The sequence below is a fragment of the Crotalus tigris genome, unplaced genomic scaffold (genome assembly GCF_016545835.1).
Source record: "Crotalus tigris isolate CLP2741 ecotype Arizona unplaced genomic scaffold, ASM1654583v1 scf7180000020128.343356, whole genome shotgun sequence".
Lineage (NCBI taxonomy): Eukaryota > Metazoa > Chordata > Lepidosauria > Squamata > Viperidae > Crotalus > Crotalus tigris.
This window is the reverse complement of record NW_024097869.1, coordinates 93,813-108,067: the sequence shown is the minus strand read 5'-3', so window position 1 is coordinate 108,067 and position 14,255 is coordinate 93,813. Positions and strand designations below refer to the sequence as shown.

Sequence of the window (14,255 nt, the reverse complement as noted above, 5' to 3'; positions counted from 1 at the left end):
CCCCTTCTCAACCTTCCCAATGCCGCGACCCTTTAATACAGTTCCTCATGTTGTGGTGACCCCCAACCCTAAGGGCTCTCCAAACGTGCACCAATGCCGCCCACTGACCCACCGTGCCCGGGGCTTAGTGCGCTTCGCCTGTCCTTGCCTCACTTCCGAAGGTTCCCGGCTTGCCTGGCTCCAGCTGGCCGGGGAGGGGTGGGAAGGAAGGCCGCTCTACCAGCTCCGCCCAGCCTGGTTGGAGAAGTGCCCAGGCGGGGAGAGGGAGAGGGAGAGGGAGAGAGAGAGAGAGAGAGAGAGAGCCAAGAGGGCGACAGCACTGGCAGAGCTTAGTTCAGCCTCCTCCGTGGAAAGGGCCACGAAGCAGCGCAACCTCCCTTAGGAGATGCTCGATGGAAATGAATCCGGTGCTGCAACAGCTCCCAGCTCGAAGCCGTGTGGAGACGGATAGAGGAGTGGTGTCTCGGTTCCTAAGACCATTGGAAATATGTGTTTTCCAATGATCTTAGGCAACCCCCGTGAAAGGGTCGTTCAACCCCCAAAGGGGTCACGACCCACAGGTTGAGAACCGCTGGATTAGACGATCACCTCTCTCAAGCCTGCATCTATCGAGGAGTACCTGATCAGCTGCAAGAATGGTACCAGGCAGCAGTGAAGCTAGATGTTCAGCTCACCTACTATAAGAAGCCTCCTCCACCTGAATCCGAGCAGCAACCAGAACTACCTGAACAGCAATCATCCCCACGAAATCCTCCATCTACTGATATGGCTGAGTGACCCAGACCACCTACAGGCCATCAATTAAGTGTTTCTGGTGCAGACAGGAGAGACATCGAACAGAAAACTGTCCAGTCCCCTACCTCCAATTACAGAGCAGACCGGAACCAGCGGCGAGAAGGAAATCTGCCCAGCGGCTGACGAGAGAGAAATCCAATGAGTCATGCTGGAATCTGTTGCCCAGATTACACCCGCCACGCAGGAGAATGCTGAGACTCTGGGTGGACCCGCCCCTGCTCTATCCTCCTTTGACAGTGACGATGAAGGAGAGAACGATCCGATGGTGAGTCGACAAATCCCACCTTTTTCACTGGCTGCCAAACTTATAATCCCTAGGTCTAGGGCACAAATGGACTTAAACATGCTAATTGATTCTGGATGCACCCGCTGCATTATTAGTCTGCCGTTTGCCATGAAAATGGGCATATGGGCAAAACAGCTTTCCAAACCTGTGAGGTTTGAGCAAGCTGATGGCTCCCTGATGGGAGGGACTCTTGTCACACAATTAACCGAGCCCTTACACCTAGAAATAGGTGCGCACTGGGAGTTTATTTGCTTCCTAGTGGCTCCAAAAATGACTGAGACTGTGGTCCTAGGGTTGTACAAATGGAAGCCGTTTATAAACGGCTTCCATTTGGTTGGACAAATGGAAGCCGTTTATCTGGTGGGAGAAAGGAATGAGAACCTATAGGGCCTAAACGTCCTGCTGATTCAACTGATGTTGCAGGACATATTAGGCCACCCAATGAGCGAGCGCACATGGCTGCCTCACCGCCATCAGGTGAACCACTCATCCCCAATGAACACTGGAACCTGGCAGAGGCATTTAGTGAAAAAGAATTTGATGCCCTGCCTCCTCACAGACCCAATGACTGCTCTGTTGAACTGGTGCCAGGAGCCAAACTCCACGCCCGAGAATGTATGCTATGTCCCCCCTCGAAATGGAGGAGATGCAGCGATTCGTGAACAAAAACCTAGCAAGGGTGTTCATCGAATGGGCCAAATCTACCATGGGAGCCCCTGTGTTGTTGAAAGAAAAAAAAGATGGGTCTCTTTGTCTCTGCGTAGACTATAAGAGTCTCAATGCTGTGAGTGTGGAAAATAAATACCCCCTCCCCCTTCTAAAGGACTTATTAACCCATCTGGCTAAGGGAAGTGTCTTCACTAAATTAGACCTGAGAGAGGCATATTACCGGGTGAGAATAAAGGAGGGAGATGAGAGGAAAACTGCCTTCAACTGCCACATGGGGAGCTATCAATTCAAGGTCATGCCATTTGGACTACAGGGAGCCCCAGCTGTATTCATGCAATTGATTAATGAGGTCCTACATGATCACTTGTACAAAGGGGTTTTGGTGTATATTGATGACATCCTGATATACAGCACGAATATGACTGATCACATAAAGCTGGTGAGAGAAGTGTTAAAGAAACTATTGAATGCCAAGCTTTATACCAAATTGTCAAAATGTGAATTTCACCAAACCCGATTAGATTATCTTCGCTACAGAATTTCCAATGAGAGTATTGAAATGGGTGAAATCCAGCGAGGTGAAAGCTGATACACTCATCAAAAGGTTTCATGAGAAATACCCCAACAAACCGAAAAATAGCCCCTAACATATGCTTTTGTTTACATTCAAGGATCTGTTTCTTTTAAAGGGGGGAGGCGGATGTCAAAGCTGCTAACATTGGATGTTTTTGCTCTGACAAAATATGCACAGCTGTGTGGTATTTTTAGAGTTAACTCAGAAGACGCTGGGAGGGGAGAAGGAAGAAAGTATGAGTTGCAAACGGAAGGGAACCTTTGCCCTTCAAACTAATTGGAGAACGTAAATCATGACAGCAAAATAAGGGAGGGAAAATGCTAGCAACAATAACTGCTCGGGGGGGTGGAAATTTCAGATCTTAGCATCCCTTCTTCATGCCTTGCCGACATTTTGTCACATGAATAAAAAGACTTTTTAGGATAAACAATGCCTGGAAGTTCTTTGAAATGTTTCATTAGTAAGAACCTTGGCATAAGGAGTGTTTATGTCAGGCTGATACGATATTCCTTTGGAGATCAAATGCAGACTTCCATAGGAGATTAGAGAAGAATCGTAGAGGCAATCAGAGTTCGAATGTAGCAAACTGATTTTAGAGGTTTGACTGCCTTGGCTGGGTGAAACAGATTAATTTTTCTAATACTTGTTATTGTGAAGTCTGTTCAGAATTTGAAGAAGTGCAACAGAATGGTGTGATATTTATGGAATGGAAGAAACAATTGCCCATGTCCTTTGGGACGGTCTCCATTATGGTAAAGAAATAGGCTTTCTGATACGTTGCTTAATGGTAAAGTAATTTGAAAACCTGCTTTGCAGCTCTCATTGATATATTTATAGGATTCCAGAATACATTGTATAATTTATTGTGAATAACTGAATTTACAAGTTATTTCAATATATTGTGATAATAGGACCTATCTTGGCCTCATTCCAGCATCGGCCCCAAAGAGAAGACAAATATTTTTGCAATGTTAAGTATTGTGCTTTAATAGCTCACTTGTCAGTTAATGTTGACCAGGACTGTTTTGGACATTTGACTGTGAAATGATTGAGTAGCTAGGCTGTCTCCACATGTGTGTGCATGCACACCTGCTTCATTTCACCAGCAGTTCTGGTGGAACTGTCAGTGCACATACATGATATGCCGGCAATCTGGGAAAACCTGAAGACCCCTACTAAATTTTCTGGAGGATGCAGCTGCTTTCATCCTTGGACAGTGTTTCTCAACCTTGGCAATTTTATGATGCTTGCACTTCAGCTCCCAGAATTTTCTGGGAGTTCTGGGCTGGGAAATTATGAGAGTTGAAGTCCACAAAACATAAAGCTGCCAAAGTTGAGAAACACTGGAGGAAGGATGCTTTGCCTGTGCCAACAGGTTTTGTAAAACATCTTTTCCAATACTTTGCCCAGCCAACTAATTGTTTTTTCTTCCCTATAAATGCTATTTATTTTTAACAGAATGTTTGTCCCTAGTTTAAACTGTTGATTTTTTAAAGATTTGGTTCTTCTGAAAATCCATTTAAGATGCAATCTATGATTTAGTTTGGCTGTAGCAACACACTGTATGTGCTAGTAAAGTTTCACTGCCATTAAAGGAAAATATTTTAATTCAGGGTTGAAATGAGGGGTCTTTGGTGCTCTCTGAGGTTGGTTGTTTTCTTGCAGATGTTTCATTACTCAAACTAGGTAGCATTAGCACTGGCACTTAGACTTACATACTATTTCATAGTGCTTTATAGCACTCTCTAAATGGTTTACAATGCCAGCATATTGCCTCCAACAATCTGGGTTCTCATTTTACCGACCTCGGAAAGATGGAAGACCGAGTCAAACTTGAGCGGGTCAGGATTGAACTTCTGGCTGTGGGCAGAGTTAGCCTGCAATACTGCATTCTAACTACTGCACCACCATGGCTCCTGGTAATATCATCAGTATTGGAGGGAATGGTGTTTGCTCTCAATTTGTATTCTAGTGGCTTGTCCTGTCAGTCTTGGTGGGAGTGATCTTAGTGGTTCTTTGGTTGGGCTGTTTACTGTTAACTTGTTTCATCTACAATCAAGAAATGAACACTACTGCAATCTAGGAACTGCCAAACAAGCTAACAATAAACAGCCCAAGTAAGAACCACGAAGACCGCTCCCACCAACACTGACAGGGCAAGCCACTAGAATATAAAATGAGAGCAAACACCACTCCCAACTAACACTGATGATTTTACCTAGTTTGGTAATGAAACATCTGAAGGAAAATAACCAAACTCAGACCCCTCACTTATCACTGTTTTTGGTAGGTTGTTTATATTTTAAAATTCTTTTTCTTGAATATCATTGTACTTAGTTCTTATGGTCTGGGTGGCTGAAAGTCAAGAAATTCCTTGTGTTGAAAGAACTTCCTCCTGGGTAATAGCAATTGAATTGAAAACTCAGTGACTTCCTCTGTTTTATGTGTAACTATAACTATTCTGATTTGTAAAGTATTGTTCAGTGTTTTGCAAGATGTGTAAAACCAGCTGATTGCGATAAATTACATGGTTAAGCAATCTATGCTTTAATGTTTGGTGTGAATACATTCTACCTCAAATATTGTATACAATGTTCTGTTTGCTGAGAAGAGTTAAATTTATGTTGGTTCAAGACTAGTATCTCAACAAGCAGGATTGTTTTATTATTTATTAAATTTTTATGCTGTTCATCTCCCTTATAAGGCAACTCTGGGCTTGTGACTATTGGATTTAGGAAAAGCTTGGATTCTTTTATTCTTGTAGCCAGCCATAGATAAAATTCATTTATGCTCTGTGCAATTAGTGTTTGTTCCTAGATTCTATATCTGTTATCCGTGTGCAGATTATTCAGTAAGGAAAATGAAAAATGAAATGAAAAAATGCTCACTGTTGTCCAGAGAAGGCTCATCCTCCCAGAACATGTCCTCTGAAGCTTCTTCTGTCATTAGATTTAACGGTTCTGAAAGCTATATGAAATAGATGCAAGGGAAGGCATCTCCATAAATATGATGAATATCTACAGCTAAGGTAAACTTTTTCCTTTGCTAACTTATGATTACACCTGGGATCACATGTGTGTCGTGGTTCCGATAGATGAAACCAATTAAAAAAACTTCAAGGCAAAGATTTCTTTCTTAAAGAACATTTTATTCAGGAAACAAAGTATCGGCACTTACATAGTTGAACCCAAGACTGAAGTTCCCTTCCCCCAGATATAAGTAACAAGTTGTAATTCTCACCCCAGAAAGGCTGTCATAAATCATATTCACCAATTATTCCAAAACCAGGTTCTCCTCCCAACTTCTCAACCTGCCAAAACTTTATCTAACATTGACCTTGAGTTCACACACAGCTGCAATTGTTATGGCTAACTGAAAACGCTGGAGCATTTCCCTCATCCCCACTTCTACATCTAAATCTCTCAAACAGCAGAAAAAGCACAGCAAAAGCAAAAGGTAAAATGGTTGTAATTTCTTAATTGTCACAACATTGACATCTGGCCCCCCTTAACAGAAAGGAGAGTCCTGCAAATCAAACAAAAGCACAGGTTAAGGATTTCCCCTCAGTTTGTTCGGATGTTTGTCATAAAACTTATGAATAAGTCTATCAGCTTTTACATCAGTACATTTCACACAAGTAGCTTCCAATACGGGGTAGCCTTTCCACTGCACCAAATATTGTAATTTCCCTTTATATAACCTAGAGTCGAAAATATGTTTCACTTTGTAATGGTCTCCCCAGCCACCACAAGGAGCTCAGGTACTTTCTTGGGAGGGGGTCTTAAAGTTCATTCCCTGAAAGGTTTCAACAAGCTGCAGTGAAATACAGGGTGAATCTTCCCTAAAAGTCAAGGGAGTTTTAGTTCTACAGTAACAGGGTTCAGAATTCGCACTATGGGGAAAGGACCGCATCCGGCCCGCAGGCCATGTGTTTGACATGTCTGGTATAGATTAAAATGTCATCAAGATATACCAAAACACTGTTGTACAAATGATCATGTAGCACCTGATTAATCAGCTGCATGAACACAGCAGGAGCCCCTTGTAATCCAAATGGCATAACTTTGAACTGATAGCTGCCCAAAGGGCTGTTAAAAGCAGCTTTCCATTCATCATCTTTTCTTATTCTCACAAGTAATATGCCTCTCTCAAATCTAATTTAGTAAAAATTCGCCCCTTTGCCAGATGGGTTAACAGATCCTTCAGTAGAGGGAGGGGGTATGAATTTTCCACACTCATGCAGTTGAGCCCCTTAGAATCAACACAGAGACAGAGTGACCCATCTTTCTTTTCCTTGAATAGTACTGGGGCTGCTACTTGGGATTTGGCCAGCTCAATGAATCCTCTGGCCAAATTCTTGTCAATGTATTGCCGCAATTCCTCCACCTCGAGGGGTGTCATTGCATACATTTTTGGCTTTGGTAACTTGACTCCTGGTAAAATCTCAATGGCACAGTCATTTGGTCTGTGGGGTGGTAGGACATCACATTCCTTTTCATTGAACACTTCTGCCAAGTCTCAATATTTGCTGGGGATGTTTGGCTCTCCAGGCAGGGGGATGGTGGCTATCTTTATTATGTTGCCCAGCGGCTCTGTCTCACTGCTAATGTCCAAGGAGGAACTGGGAGGGGATGGCCCTATGGGCAAATTAGGGTTCTCATCCCTTTCTCCCACCAGATAAAGGGTTTCCTCTTGTCTAACCAAACTAGGCCTAGAATCACTGCTTCAGTCATTTTCAGAGCCACCACAAAGCAGATGAGCTCCCAATGTTCACCTATTTCTAGCCGCACTGGCTCAGTTAGATGAGTGACTAGGGTTCCTCCCATTAAAGACCCACCTTCCTGTTAAAACTTCATGAGTTTGGAGAGTAACCTCACCCAAATGCCTAATTTGAGAGCAAGTGGCAGGCTAATAATGCATTGTGAGCACCCCGAGTCTACCAATACCCGTACATCCATTTGAGTTCCTGTCTTAGGAACTATAAGTTTGGCTGAAAAGGTAAAAGGTGGAATAGGTAGACTCATCATTGGGTCATTCTCCCACTCGTCATTGCTGTCATAGGGAGCCAATGCGATGCCTGAATCAGCTGGGGTTTCGACTTTCTTGAGTGGATGAGGTGACCTGGGAAACGGGTTCTTGTGTGACCCAATTTGACTTCTCCCTGGCAAATGGCTGGGTTACTTTTCTTTTCTCTGGTGGGGCTGAGCCACCTTTCTGCTGCAGGAATGGGACAGGGCAAGCTGCTTCTCAGTGACCCAGCTGGCCACATCAAAAACATTTGATCGGTGGGGCTGAAGACAGCCTAGGAGGTTCCAATGCACCTGCCACTGGGGACCATCGAGGTGGTGGTCATCTTGCTGGTTCTGGCCTGGGTCCCAGTGCAGGAGTCATCAGCTTCTTATAGCAGGTCCGGTCGATGTCCATCTTTACTGCTACCTGGTACCACTCCTGCAGTTGGTCAGGAATCCCATGATAGATACAGGCTTGGAACAGGTGGGGGTCCAGGCCATTTTTGAAATGGTGCACCAGGGATTGTTCTGGCCACCGCTCAATTTGACCTGTGACCCTCCGGAATTCATGCACATATTCCTTCACTGGTCTACCTGCCTGTTTTACTTCATGAATGTCCTTCTCTGCCTGCAGAGCTATGGATTCATCCTCGAAACTGGCCCTTAGCCCTTGGATGAATAGGTTGTAGTCCCATAGCTCTGGTGCCTGTTTGCTGTGCAAGCTATTCAGCCACTCCAATGCCTCCCCCTCCAGGTTTGTCGCTATGACATCGACCATCACAGCAAGGTCTGGGTAGGCATTGGCATTTCAGTTCATATAGGAACGCACTTGGTTCAAAAAGAAAGTTAACTTCTCAGGGTCTCCATCAAAAGTGGGTTTAAAAAGTGGGGGTGTTACGGGTCGCTGCCTGTCTAGCAAGGCATGCAACCATCCATACTGGTGCATCAGGCCATGTTGAATGCCCCCTGCCTTATCAAACCTTGGCATGGGCTCTGGGCTGGTGTCGCATTGGTGACAGTATTCAGGGCTGCGTTGCCGGTGGTGAGGCTCAGGGCTTCGACAGTGATAGTGACAGACCAGGTGGTCCTGGTATCGGTGACGATCAGGGCTCTCCCTGTGCTGGTGATAGTCCAGGCTATGGTGGCATGGGTACTGGTCAGGGCTCACATAGGGGCAATGCCACTCGGGGCTAACATACCGCTCTCAACACCTTGGGTTGTCACATCGCTGGTGGCAGTCAAGACTCAGCGACTGCTGATGACGGTAAGGGCTAGCACGCTGCTGCCGACAATCCAGGCTTCTCCTCCACACTGGGCTTGAGGTTAAAGCTGGTGGCTTCAGTCATGAGGAAATGGCCCTGGCCCCACCGATGGAACTAAGGCTTCTCCTGGACTGAGAAGTCTCGGAGGTGCCTGTCATCTTGCTTGCTGATCAGCAATGGGCGGGTGGCCCACTCCTTGCTTGCCATGTCTAGCCCTTCGAATATCTACCTCAAATGCTCAACTGACTGGCTGGATTGCAGTCAGATACTTCCACTCACCCGACTCATCTGATGGTGCCACCTGCTTAGCTGGTCTATGATCAGGACAGCATAACTCCTGGGAGGCAATCGATGGAAATTCAATTTCAGCACCCTTTGAAGAACTCTTCTTCGGCTGGGCCATCTCTGATTGCCATGAGTCTCCACTAGGCAGGGTCCATTCCGATGACCAGATGTGCTCTCAGATCTTTGGTCTTGCCCCTCTGCTGGAGTCTCAGAAACCACACTCTCTATCAGTGCGATGGCCTGCGCTCCATCCACAGATGTAGTAGCTGTGGTTGGGTGCTGGTGACAGTTTCTTCTGCTTCTCCATTTCGGGATCTTCCCTGAGTCTTTGTCAGCCTCGCTTCTGCTTGGGTAGGTGATTGGAGCTCAGGACCCAATAAAATTAAAGAAAAAGTGAGTCTTGGGTTTCATGGTTCTCATAGATGAAACCAATTAAAAGAACTTCAAAGCAAAGATTTCTTCCTTAAAGAACATTTTATTCAGGAAACAAAGTATCAGCACTTATATAGTTAAACCCAACACTGAAGTTCTCTTCCCCCAGATACAAAGTAACAAGTTGTAATTCCCACCCCAGAAAGGCTGTCATAAATCACATTCACCAATTATTCCAAAAGGCGAGCTCTCCTCCCAACTTCTCAACCTGCCAAAACTTTATCTAACATTGACCTTGAGTTCACACACAGCTGCAATTGTTATGGCTAACTGAAAATGCTCAAGCATCCCCCCTTCTACATCTAAATCTCTCAAACGGCAGAAAAAGCACAGTAAAAGCAAAAGGTAAAATGGTTGTAATTTCTTATTTGTCACAACGTTGACAATGTGATTACAGCTGGGATCAGTCTTCCCAGAATCTGTAGGCAACAATAAAGCCCACCTCACTCCCCCTTCGTGGATTGGGAAAAAGAGTTTTCTTATGTATCATGTATTTTTTATTTCAATTTACATCATACCTTTCTTTTCAACTGAGCATTCAAAATGGCTACAAATAATGGCCCCCCCAACCCAAACATAAAAATACTGTACAAAGCAATGTTAAGTTGTATGTTCTGGCAAATACTCTCAAGTATTACTTTAATGAATCCCTTAGAGTAGAATGGTTACCATACATATATCACATACAAAATTCCAGATTAAATATGGTATTAGAAAGACTTCAGATCAGGTGTTGGGAATCACTGCAGGCTTCTTATGAAAAACATCTAATGGTTCTTAAGACTCCATTATTGATTCTTTGGAACAGGGATACCCTCCCTAGCATATTAATCAGAGACAAAAAGCTTGTATTAGTTCTAATTTTCATACAATATTTTGTAATTTCTTAATAAACAGAAGAGTTTAGGCTTTGCATTTCTAGCCATCATGTAGCTATCAAAAGCTCAGCAGGTTTTGCCAGAAAAAAGTTGGCAGCTCAACTGTATTATTTTGTTCTGCTATTAATCATTTCACTAATTGTGGCTTGCACAGTTAAGATCATGGTTGACCTGAAGTGGTTTGCTTTGCTGTTGGAGTGGGTGCTGGGTTTTTTTTCTTCTTTTTCCCAGCTAAAGTTTTTATATTGTGTGTTCCTATACTTTGCTTTCCACCCTGTAATGATACTTAAGGGACCATTTTATGTCTTACTTTACTATAGAGATTGCCTTCAGGGTTATGAGGTCGCTGTGTTCCCAGCATATTGTATTTTCTTGCTATGGAGTGAATGTATTGTAAAATTATGCATGCATGTTTAATAATTAGAATTCTTTATAATAGTTTTATTAGACAGAGCAATGGTAAGGCTGGGCTGGATAATATCACAATAAAAAGGACAGTTAAAAAGGAAATTCCCTTAGTGGAAGAAATGTAAGTTTTATAATGCCATGAATCTTATCAAGCACATCTTCCATCTGGACATCTGCTATGGCCCATTTTTTCAGATTTCCTCCATTTCCCTGTTATTATCATAATGCTGTCATTGCTGTTTTCTCTGGGTAGTAAACTATTTGTGTGGGGGCAGGTTCCACAGCATAAATACATGGCTGTCTGGTCCATGGAGGACAGTGGTCTTGGAGAAACAAGTTCTGCAGAAAGGCTCTACAGCACGGGTGTCAAACTCGTGATGTCACATGACGTATTGCGACGTATCATGACTTTTTTCCCATTGCCGGCAATGGGGTGGGCGCGGTTTTGGCGTTATGCATTCAGCCCGCAGGCTGGCAGTTTGATACCCCTGCTCTACAGGCTCATACTTGAACCTCTCCTGATGATAATAGGATAGCCCTTTTTTCCTTGTTTGCTAAAAAAGCTCAGATTTAGAAATGACTAATTATCAGAATCTAAATTAATCTAGATTTTTTTTAAAAAAAATGAAAATTGGCAGAACACCAAAATCTGTGACCCTGCTTGTTTGTTTGATTGATTGATTAGATTTCATCAAATCAGTGTCAGCTCTTAAACCACATAGACTGATTCTCTTCAAGACAAACTGACCCTAAACTGACCTTTATGCCTTACAATTCTGTAGCCATCACTGCTGTAACTGAGTCCCTCAACCTTGCCGTTGGTCATCCTCCTCTCCTCTTTCTTTCCACTTTTTCCAGCATTAATACCTTCTCCAGAGAGCTTGAGCTTCACATAATATATCTGAAGTATGATTGTTTTAGCCTGCTCAGTTGTGATTGAGACAGAACTCTGGATTGATTTGTTCAATGACCCATTTATTTGTTTCTTGGCTGGCCTTGGTATTCTTAGGAGTTTTCAAAAGTGTCAGTGCTTTTTTTAATCCTACTTCTTCAAAGTTCAACTTTTGCTTCCACAGAGTGTCACAGGGGATTTCACTGCACACACTATTCTGACACATTATCGCATCTGTAGATCTTTTCCAGGGTCTTCAAAGCTACTCCATTAAGTGTTCATTGAGGACTAGAGAGACCCAGGTTCATGTCTATTCTCTTCCGTGAAAGTGAGCTGTCATTGTAGCTGCTGGGACAATAAAAAATAGAGAGGAGGACAAGGAGGAAATGTATATATCCCCTTTATCTCCTAGACTTAAATGAAAGTTGTAAAGTTAATAAATCAAAATTGTTTCTAGAATTCACAGATAGCATTCAGATTATTCATATCTGTCCAAAATGAAAAACAAAAATTATTTTAAAGTAGTGGCCAAAATTGTGGAAACCTTTTGGGAAAAGTAGAAATGCCACCTTTGGTTAAGTTTCCACCAATTTTTCTTCTAATTTCTTTATAACTGTAGCCTTGTTCACTTAATAATACTATTTTACATCGCTTTCTAGGCAACCAGTCAACTCTTTGCACCATTACTTTAATTTTATTACGTTTTACAAGCTCACTAAATGAAAGGAAAAAAACCCCAACGAACTTGATAGCGATCACATAACACACTGACAAATGTCCTCCTCTCAGCTTCAATAGATGACATCAATAACTGAATCCTACTGTGATCTGATTGGCTTATTGCCAAAACAAGATGACACCTGATTGGCTCTCTAAACACTCATGCTCATTGGCTACAATCAGATGAAGGAAAGCTACCTGATATCAATCTAAGCAAGTTGTGCTTCCTTTTTCTGGTTATTTAACTATAACTTTTCATAGAATATAGATAATTGAACAAACTATGTTGCATTACATTCTTGATTTAATTATCTTTCCATTGATATATAATTTTATGGTACTACTCCAAAAAAAGTGGTGTTATTAGGCATCAAACCTCAAAAATACACTTTTCCCAAAAGGTTTCCACAATTTTGACCACTACTGTAATACTGTAATTGTCTTATTAAGTACAAATGTACTTCTCATTAGTAATTTGATCTGCCTATAATAATAACTTGGATATACAGAATAAAAAAGAAACAAAAAACTATGTAACAATAAAATCTAAAAATAAAAGTTACTTTATGCAGAAAGGGCATTTTCATGAAGGCTGAGAAGTAAAATTGAAACATATTGTATTCCAGATTAATTTGAAAAGAAATATGTTGTTAATCTTAAATGGAGAGTCAGTATGGTATAATGTTAAAGGCACTGAGCTAGAAGCAGGGAGACCATTCATTCTAGACCTGTCTTAGGTACAAAGCCAGTTGGGTGACTATTGACTGCCCCCCTCCCCCCCAAGGAAAAAAAAACCCAATGACAAGCCATTTCTGAAAATATTGCCAAGAACACCTCAGGAATTTGTCCAGCAGTTGCCAGAAGTTAGGGCTGATTAGAAAGCAAGAAACACACACATACACACACACACACACACACACACACACACACACACGCCACTCCTCAACAAGGAACAATTCGTTGAGCAGATGACTATCCTATTTTTATTTTACTGCATTTTGTTAGTGGATATTTGGAAGCATGGAGTTGCAACTACAGTACATTTGGCTCTTTGCATCTATGTTATGTACATAAATGTCAGAATCACATGTTGCTTTTGTTTATTCTTCACTTAATGCTTTAATTGATTCCTGGATGGAAGAGATGTGGATTTTGGATTAACTCCCAGCATTGTTGCTGAGCTTGGCCTTTGAGCACTGCAGTTAGGAATTAGGGTTGTTTTAGCCCAACATAAATAGAAGATGTCAGGTTGGTGAGGAAGATCCCAGGTTAATTCCACTGGTTAATTATTCTCACTGTTAGGAAATTTCTCCTTAATTCTAGGTCGGTCTTCTCCTTGATTAGCCCCTCAAATATTGGCACACTATATAATTAAACTATTCTATAAAAGGAAGAGAAAGATATTATATGAGAGGAAAAGAGCAAGAGATGATTAACATTAAAAGAGTTATAAAATACAGGGCAATTTGATAGTAATAGCAAAATTTGATAGTTTGGGGAAAATATATGTGATTCCCAAATAACAACTGTGATAAAAATCTAATTTTTTTAAATTGAGTAACAAAGATTTTAAAGGGCACGTGTTTATAATATTCAGTGTTACGAAAATACTATTGGTCTCAAACCCATTTACAGAGGAAGTTATTAATTTCCTTTTATGAAAAGAGTTGTGGAGATATCTATATTCATCCTTAATATTCCTTTAACTCACAAAACAATCTGATTCTAGGCTATGCATCTGTTTAAATAATGAATAACTAATATTAATAGGATATGGCACTCCCTTTGTGTCCTGGTGTATGTTACTTCAATTGTCTGAGTTATTTTGATAAGGATAGTCTGAGCCCTAAAGTCTTTAAGAAGACAATACTACTTTTTCACTCAGCCAATAAAGGGAGATGAAATTGAAACACTAAACTGTATGACCACTTATAGATTACCCTACATTTGAGCAGCCGTAGAACATTTATGCAAAGTTGCATGTTGTTCTATTTTACTGCTATTTTGGATTATATTTGACCTCACCTGTTAATTGCCATGCAGTT

The 14,255-nt window shown here is 42.0% G+C and overlaps 1 protein-coding gene across 1 annotated transcript in view; it reads left to right on the top strand.

Annotated features, from left to right (window-relative positions):
* SEBOX (SEBOX homeobox) overlaps positions 1–14,255 on the top strand; it is an 83,649-nt gene that overhangs the window by 56,864 nt on the left and 12,530 nt on the right. The gene's annotated exons all lie outside the window — the stretch shown is intronic.